This window comes from Jaculus jaculus, chromosome 19 (genome assembly GCF_020740685.1).
Source record: "Jaculus jaculus isolate mJacJac1 chromosome 19, mJacJac1.mat.Y.cur, whole genome shotgun sequence".
NCBI lineage: Eukaryota > Metazoa > Chordata > Mammalia > Rodentia > Dipodidae > Jaculus > Jaculus jaculus.
In genome coordinates this window covers 23806411-23833271 of record NC_059120.1, presented here as the reverse complement: position 1 = coordinate 23833271, position 26861 = coordinate 23806411, and the positions used below count along the sequence as shown (strand labels likewise).

The following is a 26861-nucleotide window of genomic DNA, read 5'->3' as shown; positions in this document are numbered from 1 at the left end:
TTTTTATTTATTTATTTGAGAGCGACAGACACAGAGAGAAAGACAGATAGAGAGAGAGAGAGAGAATGGGCGCGCCAGGGCTTCCAGCCTTTGCAAACGAACTACAGACGCGTGCACCCCCTTGTGCATCTGGCTAACGTGGGACCTGGGGAACCGAGCCTTGAACCGGGGTCCTTAGGCTTCACAGGCAAGCGCTTAACCGCTAAGCCATCTCTCCAGCCCAGTTAACATTTTTGTTTTCTTATACATTCTGCAAATATTCTCATGCTTTTCCAGTTTTTCTCAAGTAAGTTTGGTACTGCTTTGATTATGAAACAGTTAAGAATCAATGAGGTCCAATTTAAACAATTACTGACATTAAAGGGCTGCCAATGCTTTCCTCCTTCAGTTGATTGAATTCCTGTTTTGTAACACCCACAGAGATTAAGAAAAAGTACAAATATGTGGGGCAGAGACCACAGTCACAAACTCATGTTCTTTTGGCCACTGAATGAATCCCAAGCCCTCGCTTCACTTTTTAAAATAATTTGCATGAGCTGAGATGCTGTGAGGCCTGTTACCCACAAGCCTTATCGATGCAGCTCTCACGCATCACGTTCCAATTGTCCATGGCTGCCCCAGCCAGCTTCCTGGACACTTCAGTACACAAACAGCCCATCATCCTACCATTCTCAGTGGCTTCCTTAATATGAAAACATGCAGTTGGACTCAGAAGCCAGTGTCCAGTAGAGACATTCTTTATCTCTAAAGTCAGGAGCAAAATACAAATATCTGTCACTAGGAATACTCTTTTTATTTTGAGCCTTCACCTAAAATGAAATGAGAATATATTTATAAATACTGAAAAAGTTATATAAGCAATTAAATCTAGCAACAAAAAATATCCTCTAAAGGCTTATCAAACAGTATGAGTTTAGAAAGGTGTTAGATGTAAGCCAAATGTGCAGTACTCCATAGCTTCCTTACATGATCGTATTAACTTCTACAAAATAATAATGAGAAAGGATACCACATATTAAACACTAAGAAAGGACATCTCATAAAAAGAAATAATTAATGTACTCACAGCAGTGAAATCTTACCAAAAGATATTAACTTTGGTATAAATAAATACAGAGATATATTCTGTATTTATCTTAAGATGTGTGAATAGTATTAAAGACTTGTATTTTCCCCCAAATTTTGCTACAATAGCAGTCAAATTCATATGCTTTTTAATAGTTTATTCAACAGTAAACATTTAAATCCCATTTGAAAGAATCACTGTGGTTAGTTGGAATCTATCAGTGACCAAAATAGACCAACCCCCTTCCCTGCTATCCCGTAACTTAGTCACCTCTGCTCGGATGAGAAGGTGGCATACTAGACACCTTGGCTAGGAAGTTAGAAAGCTCATCGGAGTGTGATTAGCACCGTGGAGGCTTGCATATGGATGCCGGACTGGGGAGGTCTGGCTGGACAAAGAAGATTGAGTTGCTCATTGGACCTTGAGGAAGACAGGACCCTTGGGAGCCCATCTCTGGAAAGCTAGAGTAGGACAGTCCTGGATGTTGGGGGAGTGCTGGAGTAGGTGCCTGGAGCAGAATCAGTGGGAGACATTAGAGAGGGGTGGCAAGGGACAGAGGCCAGATGACTGTGGGAGGAATTTCCTCTGTTACTCTGAGGACAATGGGAAGTCACTGGAAATTAGTGCTTCTGGCTCTACATAGCAGAGCAGAGGTGAAAGCTCGGAGGCTGCTTGCCCCTGCAGTCAAGCTGGAGACAGCGTGGCTCCCACCAGCGAAGGCAGGAGTAGGAGAAACAATTGGGTTCTAATTTCTTTTTTTTTTTTTTTTTTAAGGAAGAATTACAGATTTCTTCTCAAATTTCATTGGGGGTTTCAAGAGAGAAGCCAGACATGACTTCAAAACGTTTAGTCTGAGCAATTGTAAGAATGGTGTTGCCTGGCCATCTCTGGATCTCTCTTTTTTTTTTTTTTTTTTAAGATTTTCTTTTTATTTATTTGACAGAGGGAGAGGGAAGGAGGGAGGGAGGGGGAGAGAAAGAGAGAGAGAGAAGGAAAGAGGGAGAGAGAGAATGAATGTTCATGGCCTCCAGTCACTGCAAACGAACTCCAGACACGTGCCCCCCCCCTTGTGCATCTGGATAACGTAGGTCTTGGGGAATTGAACCTGGGTCCTTTGGCTTTGCAGGCAAATGCCTTAACCATTAAGCCATCCCTCCAGCCCCCATCTCTGGATTTCTTAAGTGGAACTTTCCTGTCCCCAAGTGTCTCTATAGAGTTCCATATCACCCGAACTGGCCAATGGCCTCGCAAGGTTAAAGGACATGCAAACTCCCTGGGTTTCAGAGGCACTTTCTGAAAATTCTTTGCACTGATTCAAAACTTTCCTGAGCTCTATACATTTACTCTGTCTTCCTCTTCTCTCCTCATTCCCCTGTTACCTTCTCCGGAATACCTTCCAGTCTCCTGCCAACCCATTCCATCCCCTCTCACTTTTCCTCTTCCTCCCAGAAGAATCCTTTAGTCTTCAAATAATGGCCCTGGAAAGTCCCTGGCGTGTATTTCCTTGTTGTTGTCATTTTAAAAGTATTTATTTTATTTTACTTAATTGAGGGAGAGATAAAGAGGCAGATAGATTGGGGGAGAATGGGTGCACCAGGGCCTCTAGCCACTGCACATGAACTCCAGGCACATGCACCACTTTGTGCATCTGGCTTACATGGGTACTGGGGAATCAAACCTGGGTCCTTAGGCTTTGCAAGCAAGTTCCTTAATCACTAAGCCATCTCTCCAGGCCTGTTTTTATTTTGTTAGTTGTTATAATCTGTGTCAAACACAGTTTGAAAGTGTGCGCCATCAGTGGAGCTAATAAGTTCCAGCTGTTGACCTGGTCTTACCAGACCTGTCAGCTTTGCTGAGCCCCTAATGTGGCTTGAGCCTTGTATGTATTACACCACAGAATCTACATTTTATCTGTCACAAGTTGGTCAGCTATTATAACTTCCTACACACCTAATTCTCAGATGAAAAACTTGATGCTTACAAATGTCATATAGTCTGAGCACAGCAAACTACATGCCTGGTATGCACAAGTCCCTGAATTCAGTCCCTAGCAGAACAAACACACGCACACATTTTCCAAGGTAGTGCATTTTCCAATTCTGAGCAGTCTAAGTTGTTGTGAGGCAAAAACAAGAGCCTTCTCTGATGAACTCTGCCCTCTTTTTAAGGTTTCAGGGTCACATCTTTCTACTTCTCCCACTCAACGCAGAGCCATCAAGTGAGCTTGTCTTACTATGGTTATGCCAGGAACATAGATTGTTTTCCTCCTCCTGGGCTTCCTGTGGAGTGTAGTTTTGAAGGGTTTGTCCTTATACTTTCCTCTGTAGACCCCCTTGCTCTTAGCGTTGTCATTCCCTCATGCTGCCACCTGGTGGCGGTAGACTGCTGAATATTGAGCTGTTGGACTTGGCATTTCTCAGTAGAAGTAATGGAGGGCTGAACCTCAAAATAGCCAGACTTCATAATAGTGAGGATTAGATTGGGAATGGTTTTCTACACTTATTTGGAGAACATCACGTATTACTCTTCAGAGTGATTCTCATTATTTGAACTAAAAAGGACATCATATGGCTTTGTAGTCACTTCCTCCTGTAGAAACTTTCTTTCTGCTTGCTTCAGAGGACTACATAGGTAGATAAGCCAAGCTTTAACCCCTGAATGGAACAGGCTCTAGCTTTCACATCAGTGTGCCAAATTGAGGGTGGGGTGATACCCTGAAAACAGCTTCAGAAAGACTGAATATTCCACCCTCCCCCTAATGCTTAACACTTGGGTCTCCTCTCCGGATCAGTCCTCAGAATGCTCCATTTATATCCTCCATGTAGGAAACTGAAGCTAAGTTTTGAAGGAATTAATTTGCAAGAGGACAGAACTATAAAGTCTAACACTTGGGTCCTGGTTGTTTTTTCCCTTTAACAAGCCCCATGCAGCACAGAGCTCTCGCGGTCTGTTCCTTAATGTCTCATTTATTAATGTGAGCCAGGTCTTCACACTGTCTTAGCTATTGAAATTTTAGACCACATAAATCTTTATTGTGGAGAAGTGCCCTGTGTATTGTAGGGTGCTCAGCAGCAGCCATGGCCTAAACCCACCAAATGCCCGTGCATGAAGCCCTCCTCCCAGACACCCGTCCTGGCCACCCTGAGTGCCTCCGGACCTCACCAAGGGGGCTGGAAGGAGTCTCTCCTCTCTCCCTGAAAAACACTGGTTTTAACTAACATCCAGCAGCAGGCAGACAAGAAATGCCTGTAACTTAAGGAAAACCAAAACTACCAACCAACAAAAGGAACTTAGAGAAACACTCAGTGCAGAAAGGAGAGTTGAACAGAAGCTTAAAAGAAAACAGCTATTTTCAGAGAGACAAGAGGACATTATATCCCTGAGAATAAGATCTAGTTTTTTTTATATAACTTAGAAACAACCTAGCCCATTACAAGTTAGAAATGCAAAACAAATCTATGAAGAACTAGAAGATCACATTAAGGAACTCTGCTACAAAGCCTAAGAAAATGATAAAATAATAACAAGTAAGCAAGTCAGAAAATCCAGAAAAAAAATCAAGGAAACAGGAGAAAAGTTCAAAAACAAAACAAAAGAATGACCCAGGAAAAATTCCCACAAGTAGAGGAATGTGACACCCTTGTAGTCATACAAGCTGTGGTCATACAAGTCATCTGCACTTTGAAGACTCATGACAAAGATGAGAGACCAAAAGCTTCCAGGGATGCGAGAGAGAGAAGGAAGAGAAAGGGTGGGGGGGAGAGAAAGGGTCACAGGAACAGTTTATTTATTAAAGAAGTAACTCAAGCCGGGCGTGGTGGCGCACGCCTTTAATCCCAGCACTCAGGAGGCAGAGGTAGGAGGATCCTCTTGAGTTCAAGGCCACCCTGAGACTACAGAGTTAATTCCAGATCAGCCTGGGCTAGAGTGAGACCCTACCTCAACAAATAAAAAAAAAAAAAAGAAGTAACCCAGACATATACCATAAACAATGATATTTTGAGGTGTGTGTGTGTATATATATATATACACACACATACATACATACATACATACATACATACATACATACATCATACATGCTTGGTTCTTCGAGGTAAGGTCTTGCTTTTGCCCAGGCTGATCTGGAATTAACTATGTACTCTCAGGTTGGCCTTGAACTCACAGTGATCCTCCTACCTCTGCCTCCTGAGTGCACCACCATGCCCATTGTAAGGCTAGTATACATTTTTCAAAAGCATGGGAGTTTGAGATTTGTATTAATGACTAGAGTCTTTTGTTGGAGTTTTTTTCTTTGCATTGTGGGTTTGTGAATGAATTGGTTGCTGGTTTTACCAAACAGCAGTGACTCTCAAACTAACTTGACATTTCCCTTAGCACCACCACTTCTTTCCACAAGGTGGGGTCCTGAATTCACACTGGACTGGAGCTTCTAAATTTAATGCATTTGGTGAGTATCTCCAGTAGCTTCCAAACAGTTCTAAAAGAAATGCTTATAAACAACAAGTGCAATTGTGAGGTTTTGTTTCAGATAGTAAACCACATAACAGCTTATAGTTTAGAGTGGTCTGTTCTTATATTATGGCACATATAAATGCCCTTTTTGTTTTTGTGAGCCTTCACTATAATAGTTATAGGTACAAGTAGAGACCTCTACCTTAGAAGAAAGCCAGTCTAAATGAGCAGAATGTCTGAATAAGTAAGTGATTACAAAACAGAAATCCTGATGTAGCTCTCATTTATCCTTGTTTCTACTATTTACAATAGCTTTGTCCCTTAAATTCCTCCACCAACCTTATTTATTCCTTCTCAGACTTGGTCCTGCTTGTGACCAGTTTTGTCTGCTGGGGCAAATCAATGTCCCTTAGACCTGTCTCATTCTATATAATGGGGAGGCCTGGCTGAGGTTAGGGATCCTCAGCTAGCCACCACGATCCCACAGTGCTCTCTCAAGTCTGACTTGCCAGAGATAAGCGAGGCTGCCACTGCAGGCCAAGCATGTTGTGGGTGTGCCTGTGCTTGTACCTGTGACTGCCTAGAATCCAGGTTCTGAATATTGTCTTCCTAATTTCCTGTCATCTTGCTCGGCACACCCACTGCCTGGTTAGCTCATTACCCCTGTTCCAGGTATGGATGCTTATCCTGCCCCAATTCAACCTGGAAAGTACATGTTTTCTAACCCTGAGGTGTACATTGTACTTGGAGAATGTTTTATTGACTCACCAAATTAGGCTCAAACACAGACCACAGCTGGGGCCTGATGGAAGGGCCTATCATCTCAGTCACTTTGGAAGCTGAGGCCTGAGAATTGCAAGTTCAAGTCCTACCTGAACTACTGAACAACTTCAAGAACAACCTGGGTAACTTGGTGAGATCCTGTCTCCAAAGAAGCAGGATGCTTGGGAAGTTAGTTGGAAAAATGCTTGCTGAGCAAGCATGAGAATTCGAGTTGGATTCCCAGAACATACACATATAAAACAGGCATGGTAGCACATGCTTGTCATACCAGTGCTGGGGAAACAGACACAGGTGGACCCCTGAGGCTCTCTGGCCAGCTAATCAAGCCTGCTTGGCAAATGCAGACCAATGAGAGACCCTGTCTCAAAAAGAAGAACCTGTGGTGGATGGCACGTGAGGCTGTCTTCTCTCCTCCATGCACAGTCACATAGATGTGCATGCATACCTGCACACACAGCCTGTGAACACACACACGAATGTCAGCACAGACAGTGCTGAGGGCGAAGCTCGGTGTGAGACGCTTGCTTGCTGAGCGTGCAGCCTGGGTTGCTTGCTGAGCGTGCAGCCTGGTTGCATCCCCGGCGCTGCACCACCAGGAAACGAACAGACCACAGACATGGGTGGTGGGCTTGCAACCAGTTTTCCTTCCTTGCGTTCTCTCCTTGGGGCATGACATACCTTTAACCCAACCAAAACAGAGTTGCCTCACACTCTGGGCTCCCTGCAGCCCCTAACCCACTGTTCACCCACCCCATTCCTCTACCCTGGTGTGCGGCTTTCCTGTGAGCCTTCGGCACCATTGTCCCAGTGTATTGCAGAGACCTTCCGAGATCTCCTCCTTCTCTGTTGTGCCCATGTCTGTTCTCATGGTTGCCAGAGTGCTGTCTTGTGAATGCAGATCTGATCACAGGTCCCCTTGTAACATCTGTCTCTATGTTTGTTTTCATATCCCATCCTCTTTATTAAAGACACTTCCATTCTCCCAGAGAATCCTGGTCAGAAACTTGCATTGAAATTTAAAGAACAATCCAATTTTTAGTAGGTATTTTCTTTCTTTATAAAAAATATTTATTTATTTGAGAGAGAGAGAGAAAAAAAAATGGGTGCATCAGGGCCTCTAGCCACTGCAAATGAACTCCAAATTCATCTGGCTTTACATGGGTGCTGGGAAATTAAACCTGGCAAGTGCCTTAACCATCAAGCCATCTCTCCAGCCCAAGAACAACTAAATTTTCATTTAATAGTTTGATTTCTTTTTTGACAATTTCATGCATGTATATGATATGTTTTGATCATATTCACTCCTCATTGCATTCTCTTATCCCTCTCCTACTTCTGATGAACCCCTTCAATCTCAACTAGGCCCCACCTATTTTTCGGGATTCTCTGGGGCTTCCCTAACCATCTCATCGGGAAATATCCCACATCTGGCACTAAGATTTTTGTTTAATGAATTGTGGCTTCTAGGAACAGCATTAGCCACCTATGTAGGCTATTTCCATTTAAACTCATTTTTTTTTGAATTGTGTACACTTTCATGTTCATGTGTGTCAGTACAGGCATGCATTGCCATGACGTGTGTGTGGAAGTTAGAGGACAACCGCTGGTGTCAGTCTTCACTTTTTACCTTGTCTGAGGTAGGACTCTTGTTCTTTACTGGTTGGTGCATTCACCAGGCAACTGGCCTGTGAGCTTCCGAGATCTAGCCTCCTGTCTGCTGCAGACCTGCCGGGATTACAGATACTCGTGGTACTGTGACTGGGTTTTCATTGGTTCTGGGGATCCAAACTGAAGTCCTCATATATATATATACATACATACATATGATGTATATGTATATAAAGAGAGTGTGTTCTTTTAAACTATTATGAAAGAAAACTAAAACTGTGTTTGGATGAATGAAATTTGACCAATTTAGTTTTGTCTTATTTCCAAGATTCTGCAGTGGTGTGGCATTTGTTAAATAATAAGCATACTGTATGTTTCAGTGTGGTAACAACAAAAATGACTTCATAGACCACTCGGTCTGCTGTGTTGAGGCTTGTGATACCATCTGGATGCTTTGGTGTAATTACTTCTTTTGAAATCACTATAAACTTCTATTCAGTTCTCACAAATCTGAAGCCAGATACTTTTGTGGTTTCTAGCAGTGATGTAATTCTGGAACATACTTTGAAAGTTATAAGTTGTCATATACTATTAGTGTTTAGCTGAATATTTCATATCATTTCAGACAAGCTAGAAGCTTGAAAAATATCTTTCTTCACTTTATTTTTTCAATCTTCAGCATTCTACTTTTCTTGTCTGTCTTGCCACTACATATTTGGTTTTGTACCAGTCAAAATGTATATAAAGCATTGGGAGACCCTCTGGGCATATAGGATACTATAAGACATGACCCTAGCCCCTCCTTAATTAGGAAGTTCAGATAGAATGTTTTGCTTTTTTTTTTTTTTTTTTTTTTTTTGCCTTCTACATGATAGAGAAAGAGAAAGAATCTTCTTTCTCGGCTGATTGCATGAGAAAGGCTAGCTCATGCTTCACAGTATACACACAGAGGAGATACACATTGAACTGCATGAGAAGAAAGATGCCAGTTAAATTCATCCTTTCTCTGAGCAGGTAGTCCTGTTGGCTGCCAGGCAGGAGCAATACCAAAACAATAACACTTGCCTAAAGAAGTTGGAGCCTGAAAGTCAACAGAAAAGTCTGAAGATATCAAGTTTGTATGTTTTGATTCTGTTTTCCTAAAAAAAAGCCTTGGGTCAGAACAGGGAGGGGTACTTGTAGCAATGGTAGATGGACCCTTTGCTACGCTAAACCTACAGTGCAGAATTGGACACTGGGAACTAAGAGACAGGAGGAAGTTTCCACAGAGCCAGACAAACAGACATGTCTCTGTGGGTTTTGCAGTGGTCAGTAGTACGTGGAGAAGGTATAGTGTCTTAGGAATTACAAAAGCAAGCATCTCAGTGGGGAGGCATCGAGATCCAGGAATGACCCATGCATAGAAGGGTCTCCGTATATTTCAGGACATGTGGAAAATTGGGGTTCAGGTCCTGGCATTGTCACCCGGAGGAAGTCCAGAATCCTGGGGATACACTTCAGGAGTTGAGAGCTTGCCTGAGCATGCTCAGGGCTGTTCAGTCCCTGGTACCATGTACACCTGAGCATAGTGGTTCACACCTGTGATCCCAGCACCTGGGAGGTGGGGTCAGAGGAGTAGACCAGACCAGGTTACTGGAGACCTTGTGTCAAAAAGGGGGTGGAGAGATGGCTCCGCAGTTAAGAGCACTTGCCACTCAAGCCTAAACATAAGGGTCTCTCAAGCTGGAGATGGTGAGGTTTGACGCCCCAAAACCTGTGTAAAGGCTGGGTGTGGCCATGCATATCTGTAATTGGGGTGGGCAGACACCTAAATCACTGGGGCTTGCTCGTCAGTGGCAGCTCCTGGTTGAGGGAGAAACCCTGCCTGTCTCAAAGAAATGGGTGGTCGAGCATGAGAGGACTCCCCTGGCCTCCGCACACACAGCCATGGTGCACACATCTGCACACACACAGTATTATACCACACATCACACACATGCTCTGCACATACAACAACAACAAAAATACCAGATTTCTCCCATGGGAAGCAAAAGTTTGAATTAGCAGGTCTCTTACACAACTGGACTTCTAGAAACTGTAATAATCTTTTACCTATAGGTGTTGCAGAACACTCTAGGCATAACATGGCCATCATTATTGTGAACTCCTAGCAGGTATAAAAGACCTAAACATGCAAGATTGGGCCCATGGGCAGTCTGTGATAGAGGAGTGAGAGGAGACTCAGAGAGAGGAGCTCATTGGAAGCATGGAGCCCCAGCCTTCCCCAAGCACTATAAATGAACAGTTAAGTTTGCTGGAGCTGGGAAGACATTTCCTACTGTGTTGTAGCTGCCTATGAGTTGCCCATGGTCCTGTAGAGAACCCCTCACCCAGGTTCCTTGTAAGTAACCCCAGTTCAATTGATCAGTTCACCAAGCATGACTTGGGGGTAATCACTTCTTTGATCTGGTATTGGTACCCTATCTGGCCAGAAAAGGTTCACACAACAATGTGGCACATATTTGCAGAGTGCTTGTGATCTGGAAAATGACAGTTTAAGCCCTGGTATTACAGCAGTGTATGAGGTGAAATCCTGTCTCCCATCAAGCCTCATTCTCAGGAGAGGCAGAATATTAAACACTCATATGGAGGAAGAAGTTAACTTGTGCTGATAATTGCTGTGAAGACAGTAAAATAAGACAGTGTGGTGGACAGTGATTGTGTATTAGGGACTGTGCCTGTAGTCCAAGTAGATTGTGTTCAAATGAAAACTGATGTGTAGGAGGAAGCTAGCTATGAGACTGACAGAGGCAAAGAATGCAGAGAAAAGGCCCCTTGGAAGGAGTGTGCTTGATACACTGAGAGAACAGACAGGAGACCAGTGTGGCTCCAGAGAGTAAGCAAGGCGGGATTAGACAAACAACTGGAACCAGATTTCATGGGACCTTGGGAACAGTTGCAAGGAATTTGGACTTGATCCCAGGTGCAGTAGAAGCCTGTAGATGGCTCTGAGCATGAACATGAATGGGTCTCCTTTACACCATCATGAGATGGCCTTGGTGAGTCCTCAGAGAATAAACTGTAGCAAAGCAAGGGAGCAGCAAAGAGACTGTCCTTAAGAGGCTGTTAGTAGTAGGAGCCAAAGTGAAAAGATGGTGGGAACTTGAACTGTGGTATAGCAGGGACATTTGGAATAAATGGATAGCTACGGAGTCTGTAAAGGCTCTGGAAGGACACACCCTCCATCACCTCATTTCTGCTGACCCCAGCATAAGTATGCATTTCCATGCAGGAAATTGGTGATACATCCTCTGGGTCATAATTTCTGGTCTGGAAGGATAGCATGTTTTGGTGTCATGTGGTAGTTGTGAATTGTTATACATAGCCTACTGGGCCTACTGGGGGCTGTAGAGATGGGTTAGTAGATAAGGCACTTGCCCACAAAGCCAAAGGACACAGGTTCGATTCCCTAGGACACACGTAAGCCAGAAGCATAAAGTGGCACATACATCAGGAGTTCATTTGCAGCAGCTGAAGGCCCTGACATGCCCATTGTCTCTCTCTCTCTTCCCCACCAATAAAAATAATTAAAAAAATAAAAGCCTACTCAGTAGAGAAAAATAAAGATTGTATATATTTCTTAGTTCCAAAAGAATAACTTGAGAGCCAGTTTAGAAGCCTACAGTGTATGTACTTCAAATGAAGAATTTCTTTCTCTAGATCTTTCTAAGAATCCAGGAAAACACAACCTTGCTTGGATTATATGGCCATTACTGAATGGAATGGTGGGTCTGGGAGTGGAGTGTGGGGAGGTAAAGTGATGGATGGGTATCTTTTATGTCCTGCATCCCACAGTAAGATATCAAGTAGGGTCAGGAACAGTTCCCCCAAGGCAAAGGAACAGACTGTCAGTCTGTAAAGATGCCTTCATTTGGATTTCTCCTACAGCTATAACCCTCAGAGAATTCTTGGCCAGAGGTCCTAGTCAGACCTGAATGGTAGCTCTCTGAATCTCTGTTCCATTCCATTGTCTTCAAAGGGACCGAACTACAAGCCTTCTACTGATAATTTTTTTCCTTACTGACTTATTTATATATGACTATTTTTTAAAACCATATTTAAGAAAAAAAGAAACTTTTAAGATGCCACAGCCAGGCTCTTGGTGTTTCCTGCAGGCTGAGCAAGGCCAGCAGAGAGCCCAGGCCTGCTGTGTAGGTCGCGGGCCGAGGAGTGGATGGATAGGCGGGGAAAGCGCCCTCAGAAAGACTGCGGCGGTCATACTGCGACTGCGGGGTGGAGACTGAAAGAACAGTATCTTCTTGGGGGGAGGATTCCTAGTGGTGTGAACACATTATTTAAAGAGAATCAAGACCTGGATAGGATTAGGAGATGGAAGCTTCTCTAGTGTTCCAAGGCATGTTTCTGTAACTGTTCGGGCTTTCAGCTTGACTGTATCCCACTTCCCACTGATGTTGCCAGCACCTCCTCCTGCCCTCCCCTGTGCCTTTGCTTCATTGTTTAAGCTGGGATCCTTGCGGAAGCAGAACAGGGCACTATAAATCATGCCGAGGTAACAGGTGTATACAGACCACACTCAGCACATTTGGTGGCTGCTCACTACAGGCAAGTGGTCCCTGGCCCAGTCAATTCCAGCTTGCAAATGGCACCAGAACATCCCTTCCCAGCTAAGCACCTGGTCTGCAGACTGGAAGGCCAACTTCTTGTCTGAGGCGCACTGCAGTCAATAGTGAGACTATCAAACCTTTAGTTACTGGTCTCACCTCACCCCGTGTGAGGTGGAACTCCCACAGCTCTCCCTGTGAATGACTCAGGACTTCCCAAACCTGTTCCTTTCACTGCTTAGGCTGCTGCCAAGGGCCAGATGGAGACTTGTCCTCCATGCCAGGCCCAGGAAAGCTAATGTCTGCTCTAGATGCCATGCCTTAACAAGCCAGGTTGTTTCCTCCTTGGAACTAAGCTTTGATCAGAGAGCAAGCATTAAGCTTATCAGCCTTCAATTCTCCTGAAAGCCTGCTCCAGTAGAACCTAGAAATATTTGCTTATGGCTTTTTAATAATATTTTATTTTATTTTATTTTATTTATTAGCGAGAGAGACAAAGAAAGAATGGGCATGCCAAGGGCCTTTAGCCAATGCAAATGAACTTCAGACCTGTGTACCACCCTGTACATCTGAACTGCTAAGCCATCACTCCAGCCCTCACTGCTTTTGTAGAGTTATACATACAGCTTTAAGAAAGTCAAGGAGGGCTGGAGAGATGGTTTAATGGTTAAGGCACTTCCCTGTGAAGCCTAGGGACCCAGGTTCAATTCCCCAGTAGCCATGTAAGCCAGATGCAAAAGGTGGCACATGTATCTGGACTTACTTCACAATGGCTGTAGGCACTGGTGTGTCCATTCTCTCTATCTGCCCCTTCACCCCCACTTCCCCTCTGCCTTCTTCCCTCCTTCTCTTTCTGTCTCTCTGAAATAAATAGAAAAATTTAAAAATTTCAAGGAACATAAGTAAATGCCTATGCTGTGTGTATATTTGTGTGTGTATGGGTATGAGTGCACATGTCTGCACATGTGTGTGGAGGCCAGAGAACAAGCTGAGCTGTCATTCTTCAAGTGTAAATGTCCATGATGTATGTGTACTTATGTGTGTATAGATATGAGTGCACACATGTGCTCATGTGTGGAAGCCAGAGAACAAGCTGAGGTGACATTCTTCAACTGCCATGCACCTTTTTGGAGTTAGAGTCTCTCATTGGCCTGTAACTTGCCCAATAGTCTGGACTGGCTGGTCAGAGAGCCCCAGGATCCTCCTGTCTCTGTTTTCCCAGCACTGGGATTACAAGTGCTTGTCCACTGTGCCTGTCTTTATGTACATGGGCCCCAGGGGTTGAGCTTGGGTTCTCATGCTTACAAGGCAGGCACTTTACCATCGGAGCTATCTCCCCCGTCCCTGTGCTGTTTTTCCCCGTGTGTGTGTGTGTGTGTGTGTGTGTGTGTGTAATTTTTTTTTTTTTTTTTTGAGGTAGGATCTCACACTAGCCTCGGCTGACCTGGAATTCCCTATGTAGTCTCAGGCTGGCCTTGAATTCATGCTGATCCTCCTACTTCTGCCTCCCTAGTGCTGAGATTAAAGGTATGCACCACCACACCTGGCTTCTTTATTTTTGAAAAGAACATATTACATATAATGTGGTCAGACCACAAAGTCTGGTGGAAGTAACATACCCCCAATTTATAATAAAACCCTACTGGCTTATTTTTATCATAATAGACATGCCATCTTACTGGACTCAAATGTATTTTGTAAAATGAGTTCCAAGTCTCTTATTTGAAGTCTTAAAAATTCTGTAGATTGGAGAAAAGAAATTCCAAGTTTTCACAAGCTTTCCTAAAAATTAAAATCTGATTTGTATTGCTTTATCTCTTATGGTATCTGTTTATCCCTCCTAATGTGAACCTTCACATCTCACCACAGAAATACTAATAAATTTGATTACTTCCTTAAAGTCAAGGAGGATATAGATACATAGAATATATACTATAGGCACCATATTCCCTGCACATGCACTTCTGGCCTATCTGGATTCTAAAAAGGGACTTTATCTAAGTAGTACTACTTGGCCTATTGTTCATTTTTTCAATGAATTATTTCCACCAACAAAACAAGTATACAAGTCTACTATGTGCTTTCTGATTACTTCTCCCTGAATATGGATTTAGTAGCAGGTACTTTCCCAATTACTGGTTGGGCGTGAGAGTAGTATTTAAGAACTGTGTACACATCTGTGATAACATGCTCATTGACCTGCACCATCTCCTGAAGTCCATTTGGAGTTAAGAAGTCCAACTACACCATGGAGACCACACTAGAGCTCAAGGCTCTTATAGATAGTACAGCTCCGTCATGGAGACCACAGTACAGTTCAAGGCTCTTCTAGATAGTACAGCTTTGTCACGGAGACCACACTAGAGCTCAAGGCTCTTCCAGATAGTAGAGCTCTGTCACGGAGACCACGCTAGAGCGCAAGCCACTTCCAGATAGTACAGCTCCTTCACGGAGACCACGCTAGAGCTCAAGGCTCTTCCAGATAGTACAGCTCTTTCACAGTGACCACACTGGAGCTCAAGGCTCTTCCAGATAGTACAGCTCCATCACGGAGACCACACTGGAGCTCAAGGCTCTTCCAGATAGTACAGGTCTGTCATGGAGACCACACTAGAGCTCAAGGCTCTTCCAGATAGTACAGCTCCATCACAGAAACCACACTGGAGCTCAAGGCTCTTCCAGATAGTACAGGTCTGTCATGGAGACCACACTAGAGCTCAAGGCTCTTCCAGATAGTACAGCTCCATCACAGAAACCACACTGGAGCTCAAGGCTCTTCCAGATAGTACAGGTCTGTCATGGAGACCACACTAGAGCTCAAGGCTCTTCCAGATAGTACAGCTCTTTCACAGTGACCACACTGGAGCTCAAGGCTCTTCCAGATAGTACAGCTCCATCACGGAGACCATGCTAGAGCTCAAGCCTCTTCCAGATAGTACAGCTTCATCACGGAGACCACACTAGAGCTCAAGGCTCTTCCAGCAAGACTCTTCTAGATAGTACAGCTCCATCATGGAGACCACGCTAGAGCTCAAGGCTCTTCAAGATAGTACAGCTCCATTGCGGAGACCATGTTAGAGCTCAAGGCTCTTCCAGCAAGACTCTTCTGGATAGTACAGCTCCGACTCTTCTGGATGGTACAGCTCCGTCACGGAGACCACACTAGAGCTCAAGCCTCTTCTAGATAGTACAGCTCCATCATGGAGACCACGCCAGAGCTCAAGGCTCTACTAGATAGTACAGCTCCATCATGGAGACCACACTAGATCTCACGGCTCGTCTAGATAGGGAGCACAGAGTGTGATGATTTTTCTCATCTTTTTATTTTCAAAAGCTCTGAAGACCTAAGTATGTATGACTTTTTGCCTACCACATACCATTTTTAGTATATGGAGCTATAGTTGGGAAACTATTAGTTTTTAGGTCACCATTTAGTACTTTAAGCTTTTGAAGTAACAAAATAAAATAAAAACAGTGGTGGGTCTGGGAAGATGGCTCAGCATTTAAAGGATAAATTGATGGTTGGATAAATGATTGTTAAATAAAAATAACAACATTGTGCCCAGATTTTCCTTTCTCTATTGGTAAAAGGAGGAAGAAATATCCTTTATCATGAGAAGGGATAGCAGAGTGGCCACCTGTGCAGTCTGTTTTCACTTGTGCTTATTATGTAAGAACCACACTGATGCTTTAAATCTCCAAATACAATTTCCCACCTTTATTCTGACTACAAAAAAAAAAAAGACTGGGCTGGAGAGATGGCTTAGTGGTTAAGCGATTGCCTGTGAAGCCGAAGGATCCCGGTTCGAGGCTCGATTCCCCAGGACCCACGTTAGCCAGATGCACAAGGGGGCGCACGCGTCTGGAGTTCGTTTGCAGTGGCTGGAGGCCCTGGCGCACCCATTCTCTCTCTCTCTCTTTACCTATCTGCCTCTTTCTCTCTGTGTCACTCTCAAATAAATAAAAATAAACAAAAAAAAATTTTTTTAAAAAAATAAAAAAGAAAAAGACAAAATCTATGACTAACACTTATGACCTTCCCACTAGTTTAGAAAAAGGTGTTTCTGTTCTTTTCATAGTGAGCCGATTGTTTTTCAAGGCTAGAGGGGATGGGGTTGGATTCAATTTTTTAAATTAAATTATTATATTTGAGGGAAATACAGAGCCAAGAACAGATACCCACATGGCTAGAGATCCCACATGGAGGGCCTGGGAAAACTGTGGAAAGAAAAGAGAAAAAGAAAAAAAGTTTAAAGAACTCCTAACATGTGGGGAGCTGCAGGGAAGATAAAGAACCCATATAGAGAGTAATGCTGGGTGGGGTTGGGGGGCACTCCCCTTGGCTCAGCCTGCCTGGCCTGGGTGGAGCTGGTGGAAACTCACCAGCAGCTAGAAGTTCCCAAGTGATCAGAGCCTGCCCTGCCCTCACAATGTATTTATGACCTTACAGTGGTGGGCTGTCTTCTGGGTCAGGTGAACGAGAAAGACAGGTGACTTATTAGAGGGCCAGCTGTTTGGTTAGGGCTGTCTCAGGAAGAGGCTACATCTGACACCAAGTTCCAGGGGCTGAAATCCTAGGAAAGACCTCCCTCCCAGGAGGTGTCCCGATTGTTTGTGGAAAAACAGGTCTAGGGAACTAGGCAAGAGCTAAGCAGTCGGATTGTCCTTTGTAGACTTCCCTGCCTTTTGTATTTCCAGGTTCTCAGTTACCCTAATTCTCTACTCCCTCTCATTCCGCCTCTCTTGACAAGACAGTCTAACTGCTTTTAGAGGAAAGAAGATGACAACTGCTTCTGGCTGAATGGGGCTGTAGAAATATGGCAGTTAGAGTCTCTCCCAGAGAAGGGAACTATTTCTAAAGGACCCCGAAAGTATATTGATGGAGTGCAGGAAGATAGTTTTGGAAGAGAATGTTGGGGAGAAAGAATAAAAAAGTAAGGAGTTAGTGAGAAGTAGGCCCACAGTAAACTGGTGGTCTCCTTCAGGGTTGTCCTTATTGTGGACTTCTAGACCTTGGGAGCATTCTCAGGAGCCCAGGTAGACGGAGCTGGGTTGTCTCAGGACATCTGAGCATGAGTGGCTGAGATTTTCTCCCAGAACTGGTTACCGAATGGCATAGTAGTGTGTAACATGGTCTGAGTCTGTTCCTATATGGCCTGTAAAACAGAAGAGATATTAATTAGCAGAGTTATCAGGTATACATACACAACATTTAACCTTAATAATGGTAAGTATACTGTATTTTGTATAATAGCTTCCTGGAGTGTATGTTTTTTAATCTGTCCTGAGGGTAGCCAGGGCCAAAGGTTGGTACCATAGAGCCACTGGGTGTCAGCAGGAGCAGTACAAATATATTTTTGTCCTCAGGACTTATTTAATGATGTCCTGGCACAAGTTAGGAGGGATTTATCATTGTTCCCAGTATAAGGAAGTCTTCCATTTGTATTTTAGATTTGAAAATAACCATTTTGACATCTATGGTTGTTTTTACTTATTGTAGAACTATTAGAGGGGAGACCAACATGTCTTAAGGCCTTGTTTGTTTCCTCTTTTGAAACCTCTTGTGTTAGTAAGCCATTTATATAATATTCAAGGTATCCCTTTATCTTTGGTTATACATTTTTTTTCTGAGTGTTTAAGGCCAAACAGGTAGCCAAATTTTAATCAAGGATTAATTTTGGAGGTCACTAGTGGCACTCCAAAGGAGACTTTAGGGACTCAGGAGTATCCCTATAGCTTCTCCGATATTGGTATTGTCTGTTAGGATGAGTTGGAGCCATGCTGGCCAAGTAGTTTTCCCTTCTTTGGGAAGCCAGAGGGACTGCTCTCTCTCCAGTTGTGACCCTCCTGTTTCAGACTATACACTGATTATTTTCTTTTGGGTCTCCGTATCCTCCCTAATCAGGTAGACAGGTGACTTTAGGAGTGTCATATCACTTCTAGTGGCCTCATGGCCTGGGAGCAGGGGCCAAAATATTGGCCTTTTAAGTTCCAGTGGATCCAATTGGCTTTGCCTTCTACATAGGTTGTTAGAACTCTTAGAAAAGTAGCTATGCCAACCTTGAAGAGTATACATATATAACACATTTGATTAGTCAAACATATCCAGTTAAAGAATGACACAAATGTTTTAAGTTATCTTGTCTAACCTCTAAGTTTAGTTATCCTGTGATAGCATAGACCATATGTGAAACATACAAACTAGGCATGTCTTAGCCTTTAAATATCTAATAGCTATAAACCCAGGCAGAACATATTGCCAGTCCTGAAAACAATACAAATCTAAGCCAATTAACCTAGAAATTGTCAGCAAAAATATAAGACAGTATAAAGTCTTGGCACCTGTGTTTGAAAACATTTTTGATTAGTTTAGATACTAGTGTGGGTAACAGTTACCTAGGGAACATTGGAAACAGAACCACAGAACTTGAAATTCTTTCTCTCAGATTAGGACTGCAGAGCATGAGGCTGTACCCTAAAGTCTTAAGAGTTAATTCTTTTATAAATAGTGGACTTGGGATATCCAAGCAATAATACTAAGATAGTCATTTAAATAAAATCTTGATTAAAACTACTTGATTATACATAATAGAGTAGAATCTGGTCATTGTTGAGTCAAAACAGATGAGTTTTGATACAATGCTTGACAAATGTATCTTGAAAGAGAAGACATTGACAACCAATGTTGTTAGCTTGAACTTGGATAGCAATCTAATGTTCACTAGGAATTTTTATTAACATAAAGCAATTTTATGTCTTACCCATGACTTAAAATTGATAGAGCTTAGGCAAGCTATCCCAACATATTTTACCTAACAGGAGGATAAAAGTTATAGTGACTGAAATTAAATCACTTAAATTTAAGTGGTTAAACCCAGTGATGACCATTTGATAGAATTAGCATAAATAAAACAGGAGCTGTCCTTAAAGTCACAATGTTCTTAGGTATGAGAACTTGGTCTTTGGAAATTAAACACTTATAAGTGAACCTTTATCTTAAGACTCAGTTTCTCCAATCGTTAATACTTTGACAAACAGAGGAACCTAACTTATTTTACTGAGAACCTTACAGTCAGTTTTTATAACCTTAAATCATTAACATAGTGAACTGTTGGACTCAGTTTTTCTACTGGTTAAAACCTTGGCATTAAGGAAAATATTTTAGATTTTATCCAACGAAATGTTCTAATGGAGGAGCCCTTCCCTGAGTGACCTTCATTATCACTATGATTTTTCTAGTGCTGTTTACCCTTCTTTTTCTTTTTTTTTTTTCCTGTTTGTTCTGTTTCCCATTTTTCTTTTTTATTTCTCTTCTTTCCTTTTCTGTTTCCTTTCTTTTTTTCTCAGCTTCCCAATAATAATAAACAGAAGTTGTAGCCTGCAGCAACTTTTTAAGCTCTTATCTGAGTCATCTACAATTTTTGTAATTTCTTATGAATATCAGGTGTTTGCTGAGTTAAAATTTTATCTTTAAGAAGATTTTTTTTTTCCTGCATAGTATCTGGAATTAAATTAGTATTTAAAAAAATATTTTTTAACATGTATTTATTTATTTGAGAGAGAGAGAGAGAGAGAATGGGCACACCTGGACCTCCAACCACTGCAAATGAACTCCAGATGCATGTGCCACCTGTGCATCTGGCTCACGCAAGTCCTGGGGGAATCAAACCTGGGTCCTTAGGCTTTGCAGGCAAGTGCCTTAACTGCTAAGCCATCCCTCCAGCCCAGTTAGTATGTTTTTTAATTGTTTCCTGGAGTCTCTGGAGAAAAGTAATGGATAATTTCTATTCTCTTTGTATTACCTAAGTGAGCCCAGTTCTCAAGGAGACAGGCTAGCAGAGACTTTTGGGGGTATATTGGAAGCTGATTGTCCCATATGAAACAAAATGAAGGAAAGTGAAAAGTAGAATCTAGTCAGGTCATGCCCCATTCAATCTCACATTTTTTCATTAGAGGGAGCATCCCTCCAACCAGATTTAAGAGAAGAAATTCAGGGTTTTTTTTTTTCCCCTTCCTACAGGCATCCTAACCCAAATCTCCCCCTGATTTCTCCCCAATCAAAAGGGGACACATTGCACAGTCTACATGCTTCTTGGAGCAAGGAAGGTCCAAGATAGGATATCCATGCTCTTCCTACAAAGCCAGCTCCAACATTGAAAAATTCCTTCCTGTTTCCTTTAATCATATCATCTCAACCCATAATTAACCATCTTTCTTATAACACTATTAAGAGAGACTACACTGGGAAGGAGACCAACACAGAGAAAAATCAACTCCTACCAAATCAGAGAGCCAGAGCCTCAGAGGCCCCCAATACCTCATCACTGAAGCAGACCAAAAATGAACCCAACACAGCTCAGGGAAATTTTGCAGAAGAGGGGCAGAAAGAATGTCAGAGCCACATGTTGGGTCAGGATATGCAGCGACATTTATCATACCAATAACTGTGGGCTAACTCCACAAGGCATGACCCATATACCTCAACAAGGAGGGGCCAATGGGGAGGGGGTAGGTCATTGGATGAGCATAACAATGGTACCAAACTGCATGTATTTGCTGAATAGAAAACTAATTTATAAAAAAAAAAGAGAGACTACATTGAATTGATTTATTATTCATTTTAAAAGAAGCAACTAATCTAGCCTCAAAGGGTTAAGTAGCCATTTTATTTTTGGAACTTTATAGAGAAATAGCCTTAGGAGAAAAACTTAGAATCTCCTTATTGTTATATCATCAAAAAAAAAAAAAAAAACAAAACTACATTTTAACATACTTAGCAGCAAATAACCTGTCATGATACTCAAACATGTGCAATAGTGGTGCACAGCCATGGTGGGAAACCAACTGCTCTTGATTTGGCTAACTGATCCCCTCAGTGGTACAGGACCCATAGCTGGAGCTTGGAAACAAGTCAGAACCATATCCAAACCATATCCAAACATAAGCCCACTCTCTATTATCAAGCTACCACCAATCGTGGGCTACAAGAGGGCCTACACCTATTAAATTCTCTATAAAAAAGTTAGGGTTATCTCATTTGTCTGGTGCTAACTTACTCTCTGTTGGAGAATCTCCTTCTCTTTTTCAGATAGATGTAGATCCTAAGGAGAGAGCCACCCCATCATACCTCAAAAAGGCCCTGGCTGAACAATTGGCAAAACAAGCAAGGGTGCTGTTTTCTTGGTGAACCAGGTACCAGAACAAGGGTGAAGGAGATCAACACAGAAAAATCAACTTCTACCAAATCAGATATCCAGAGACCCAGAGGCCCCCAATACCTCATTCACTGAAGCAGACCAAAAATGAACCCAACATGGTTCAGGGAAGTTTTGTGGGAGAGGGGGTGGAAAGAATATCAGAGCCACACGTTGGGTCATGACATTTATCCTACCCATAACTGTGGGCTAACTCCAGAATGCATGACCCATATACCTCAACAAGGAGTGGCCAGGGGGAGGGGGTATGACATGGATGAGCCTAAACAATGGTACCAAATTGACTGTATTCTCTGAGTACAAAACTAATTAATAAAAAATAAATAAATAAATCTACATTTTAAATGAAATTTAAGAAAAGTTAAGAGTAGCTAATGAAATTTAAGAGTAGCTAATGCAGGGCTAGAGAGATGGCTTAGCAGTTAAGGCGTTTGCCTGCAAAACCAAAGGACCCTGGTTCAATTCTCCAGGACTCACGTAAGCCAGATGCACAAGGGGGTGCATGCGTCTGGAGTTTGTTTGCAGTGGCTGGAGGCCCTGGTGCACCCATTCTCTCTCTTCCTCTCTCTGCGTCTTTCTCCCTTTCTCTCTTAAATAAATAAAAAAGAAAAATAGGGCTGGAGGAAACTCAGCCTCAAAAAAACAATAAATAAATAGGGCTGGAGGGATGGCTTAGCAGTTAAGGCCTGCAAAAGCCAAAGGACCCTGGTTTGATTCCTCAGGACCAATGTTAGCAGATGCACAAAGGGGCGCACGTGTCTGTAGTTCATTTGCAGTGGCTGGTGGCCCTGGTGTGTCCATTCTCTCTCTCTCCCTCTTTCTCTACCACATAAATAAATAAAAATAAATAAAGTTTAAAAAAAGAGTAGCTAATGCAGATTTTTACTGTCTTGAGGCAGGTTGGCCTGGAACTCAGGCCAGTTGCCTCCTCATTTTAAGTGACAGGGCCATTACAATCTCTGAAAATACCAAGCAAGTTATGAGCCACCACCTCAGGGAGAACTTTGTTATTCCCAGTAATCTGCGACGTAGGTTGAAGTTGATGTACAACATAAACACTAGCTGGCCTGGAATTCTTTGTGTAGTCTCAGGCTGATCCTCCTACCTCTCCCTCCCAAGTGCTGGGATTAAAGGCATGCACCCCCATGCCTGGTCCTTTTCTTTTTATTAGATTCCCCATTTTTTTGAAACACTGTCTTAAGTTAAGGTCACTTGCATAATCATATGTAATATGATTATACTCATGAGTGGGAGGTTATTTGCTGGAGAATGAGTAGTTCTCTAGTGGCTGCATCCCTAAGAGATAAGACTTCCCTTTTCTAAGCAATCCTTAGTTTCCACTACCTACCCTGGGAGATGTGGGAGTTTCATTGTCCCTTCTCTCATCTCTGATGAGATATTGGCACACTTAGTCATGATAAGAAAGCCATCTGCTGTGAGCCTGTGAGTGTAGAGGTTTGTCGTGTCCCAAAGACAGCACTCCGCAGCTCCACCTATCAGTGGTCTTACATTCTTCCTGCCTCTCCTGGTAGGTCCCTGAACCTTATGTCTTGTTTGAGAGTTAAGACAAACTAGTCACTTACTCTTTTTCCTAGATCTTTGTAATCCTCCTATTGCTTGCATAAAGAAACTTCTGTGTTCAAGATTGGGAGCAGTATCACTCTATGGGAACAAACATAGATATTTAGAATATAATTTGACATGTTATCATAATTAGCACAACCGCTGCCTTGGCTTGCTCTTTAGGGCTTAGGTCATTAGCCACAAACTTTTGGCCAAATTTATAGGATTGGGCATGTTTTCCCTCCTGTAGAATAGGCCTTCAGTTAGTTACTCCCATAACTCTCCTGCCATTATTGTTCCAGGAGACACATCTTGCCTTGTGGGTTGATGGTGAAGCCCTCGGGGTCCACAGCTGGGTAGGATTGTCGAAGCCTTTTCTCCTCCAGCAGCCTGCATGGCACCTTCCAGCACAAAGAAAGCTAGTTGGCGAGTAAGAAAGGAAACCATTTCTTATGTAATAGCCCTGTGGAAAGGCCCATGTGATTGGAACTAAAACCATCAACAACAACCAATATCAAATTGGCAGATATGTCAGCAGGCCACATTAGAAATGGATTCTCTAACCCTAGTCAAATCCTTGCATATTTGTAGCCCTGGCCAACATCTTTGTTTCAAGCCCATTAGACACTCCAAGCCAAAGTAACCCAGCCAAGGTACTCCTGAATTCCAGAAAGTGATAAGAAGAAAAAAAAATGTTGTTTTAAACTGCTAGGTTTGAATCTAATTTTTTACATAGCAGTTGATCACCAATATACCTAAGGCTTTGAATCAAAGAAAATGTTGTTTTCTGTCATTAAAATAATATCATATTCCTATAAATTTCAACCACATGTGACCTGGATCAATTTTGTCCTGTCATATCAACTTTATTATCTGGCATATAGTTTTAGATTCTCTCCATGTAAATAATAAATGCATATGTGTATACAAGGGTATATGTGTGATGTGTGCATAAGTGCCTGGTTAAAAGACATGGAATCAGGGGCTGAAGAGATGACTCAGTGATTAAGGCTCTTGTCTGCAAAGCCTAGTGACCCAGGTTTGATTCCTCAGTACCCACATAAAGCCACATACACAGTGGCATATGTGTCTGTAGTTTGCTTGCAGCAGCTGAAGGCCCTGCCATGACATATTCTCTCTCTGTCTCTCTTTTCTATTTCTCACTGCTTGCAAATAATTTTTTTTATCTTTTCACAATTTTTATTAATATTTTCCATGATTATAAAAAATATCCCATGTTAATACCCTCCCTCCCTCACCCCGCACTTTCCCCTTTGAAATTCCATTCTCCATCAAATTACCTCCCCATCTCAATCATCCTACTTACATATATACAATACCAACCTATTAAGTACCCTTCTCCCTTCCTTTCTCTTCCCTTTGTATCTCCTTTTTAACTTACTGGCCTCAGCTACTAAGTATTTTCCTTCTCACACAGAAGCCCAAGCATCTGTAGCTAGGATCCACATATGAGGGAGAACATGTGGCGCTTGGCTTTCTGGGCCTTTGTCACCTCATTTAGTATAATCCTTTCCAGATCCATCCATTTTTCTGCAAATTTCATAACTTCCTTTTTTTTTTACCGCTGAGTAGAACTCCATTGTATAAATGTGCCATATCTTCATTATCCACTCATCAGTTGAGGGACATCTAGGCTGGTTCCACTTCCCAGCCATTATAAATTGAGCAGCGATAAACATTGTTGAGCATGTACTTCTAATGAAATGAGATGAGTCCTTAGGATATATGCCTAGGAGTGCTATAGCTGGGTCATATGGTAGATCAATCTTTAGCTGTTTTAGGAACCTCCACACTGATTTCCACAATGGCTGGACCAGATTGCATTCCCACCAGCAGTGTAGAAGGGTTCCTCTTTTTCCACATCCCTGCCAACATTTATGATCATTTGTTTTCATAATGGTAGCCGATCTGACAGGAGTGAGATGGAATCTCAATGTAGTTTTAATCTGCATTTCCCTGATGACTAGTGATGTAGAACATTTTTTTAGATGCTTAGATGCCATTCATATTTCTTCCTTTGAGAACTCTCTATTTAGCTCCATAGCCCATTTTTTGATTGGCTTGTTTGATTCCTTATTATTTAACTTTTTGAGTTCTTTGTATATCCTAGATATTAATCTTCTATCAGATATATAGCTGGCGAAGATTTTTTCCTATTCTGTAGGTTGCCTCTTTGTTTTTTTCACTGTGTCCTTTGCAGTGCAAAATCTTTGTAATTTCATGAGGTCCCAGTGATTAATCTGTGGTTTTATTGCCTGAGCAATTGGGGTTGTATTCAGAAAGTCTTTGCTAAGACCAATATGTTGGAGGGTTTCCCCTACTTTTTCCTCTAGCAGTTTCAGAGTTTCAGGTCTGATGTTAACGTCTTTAATCCATTTGGACTTAATTCTTGTGCATGGAGAGAGAAAAGAATCTATTTCCATCCTTCTACAGATATATATCCAGTTTTCCCAGCACCATTTGCTGAAGAGGATGTCTTTTCTCCAATGAGTATTTTTGGCATTTTTATCAAATATCAGGTGGCTATAGCTACCTGGACTTACATCTGGGTCCTCTATTAAATAATTTTTTTTAAGACACTGAGCCGGGCATGGTGGTACACACCTCTAATCCCAGCACTTGGGAGGCGGAAGTAGGAGGACTGCTGTGAGTTTGAGGTTACCCTGAGGCTATAGAGTGAATTCCAGGCCAGCCTGGGCCAGAATGAGACCCTACCTCAAAATAAAAAATAAAAAGACACTGAGGTATATTAAACATGTTCTATTACAACTTGTAGAATTCCTTCCATGTGACATAATTCATACAGGCTCATAGAGATGTATTCACATAGAAACATCCTCATAGATCTCACTACGCGGACTGCGCCATTCTCTTCTGGAGAACATTGAGTCTTTGTCAGGTTTCCACGCACGCAGTAGTGATACTGGATGAACATATGGCAGACCCTCAGGAGGCATCTCCAGAAGCAGGAGTTCCGTATGAAAGGTAGACAAGTTTAAAATTTGGACAGGTGAGCAAGGAATGTAATTGAGTGGTAGAGCACTTGCCTAGCATGTGTGAAGCTCTGGATTCATTCCTCAGCACCACAAAATGAAAAACATGAACTAAAACAAGATAAAAACAGGGCAAGGGATGTAGCTCAACTGGAGAGTGTTTGCCTAGCATGCACGAGGCCCTAGACTTGATTCCCAGTGAGTATAGTGGCACACATGCTTTTAATCCCAGCACTTGGAAGATGGAGATAGGAAGATCAAAAGTTCAAGGTCATCCTCATCTGCACAGGGAGTTTAAGGCTACTCTGTGCTAGAGACTCATAAAAAAGTAGGGAAGTGGGCTGGAGAGATGGCTTAGCGGTTAAGCGCTTGCCTGTGAAGCCTAAGGACCCCAGGTCCCACGTTAGCCAGATGCACAAGGGGGCACACGCATCTGGAGTTCGTTTGCAGAGGCTGGAAGCCCTGGCGCGCCCATTCTCTCTCTCTCCCTCTATCTGTCTTTCTCTCTCTGTGTCTGTCGCTCTCAAGTAAATAAATAAAAAAAATTAAAAAAATA

At 42.5% G+C, this 26861-nt stretch overlaps 1 protein-coding gene across 3 annotated transcripts in view; it reads left to right on the top strand.

The window, feature by feature from the left end:
* Positions 1-26861, top strand: part of Alg14 (ALG14 UDP-N-acetylglucosaminyltransferase subunit) — a 116292-nt gene that overhangs the window by 31336 nt on the left and 58095 nt on the right. The gene's annotated exons all lie outside the window — the stretch shown is intronic.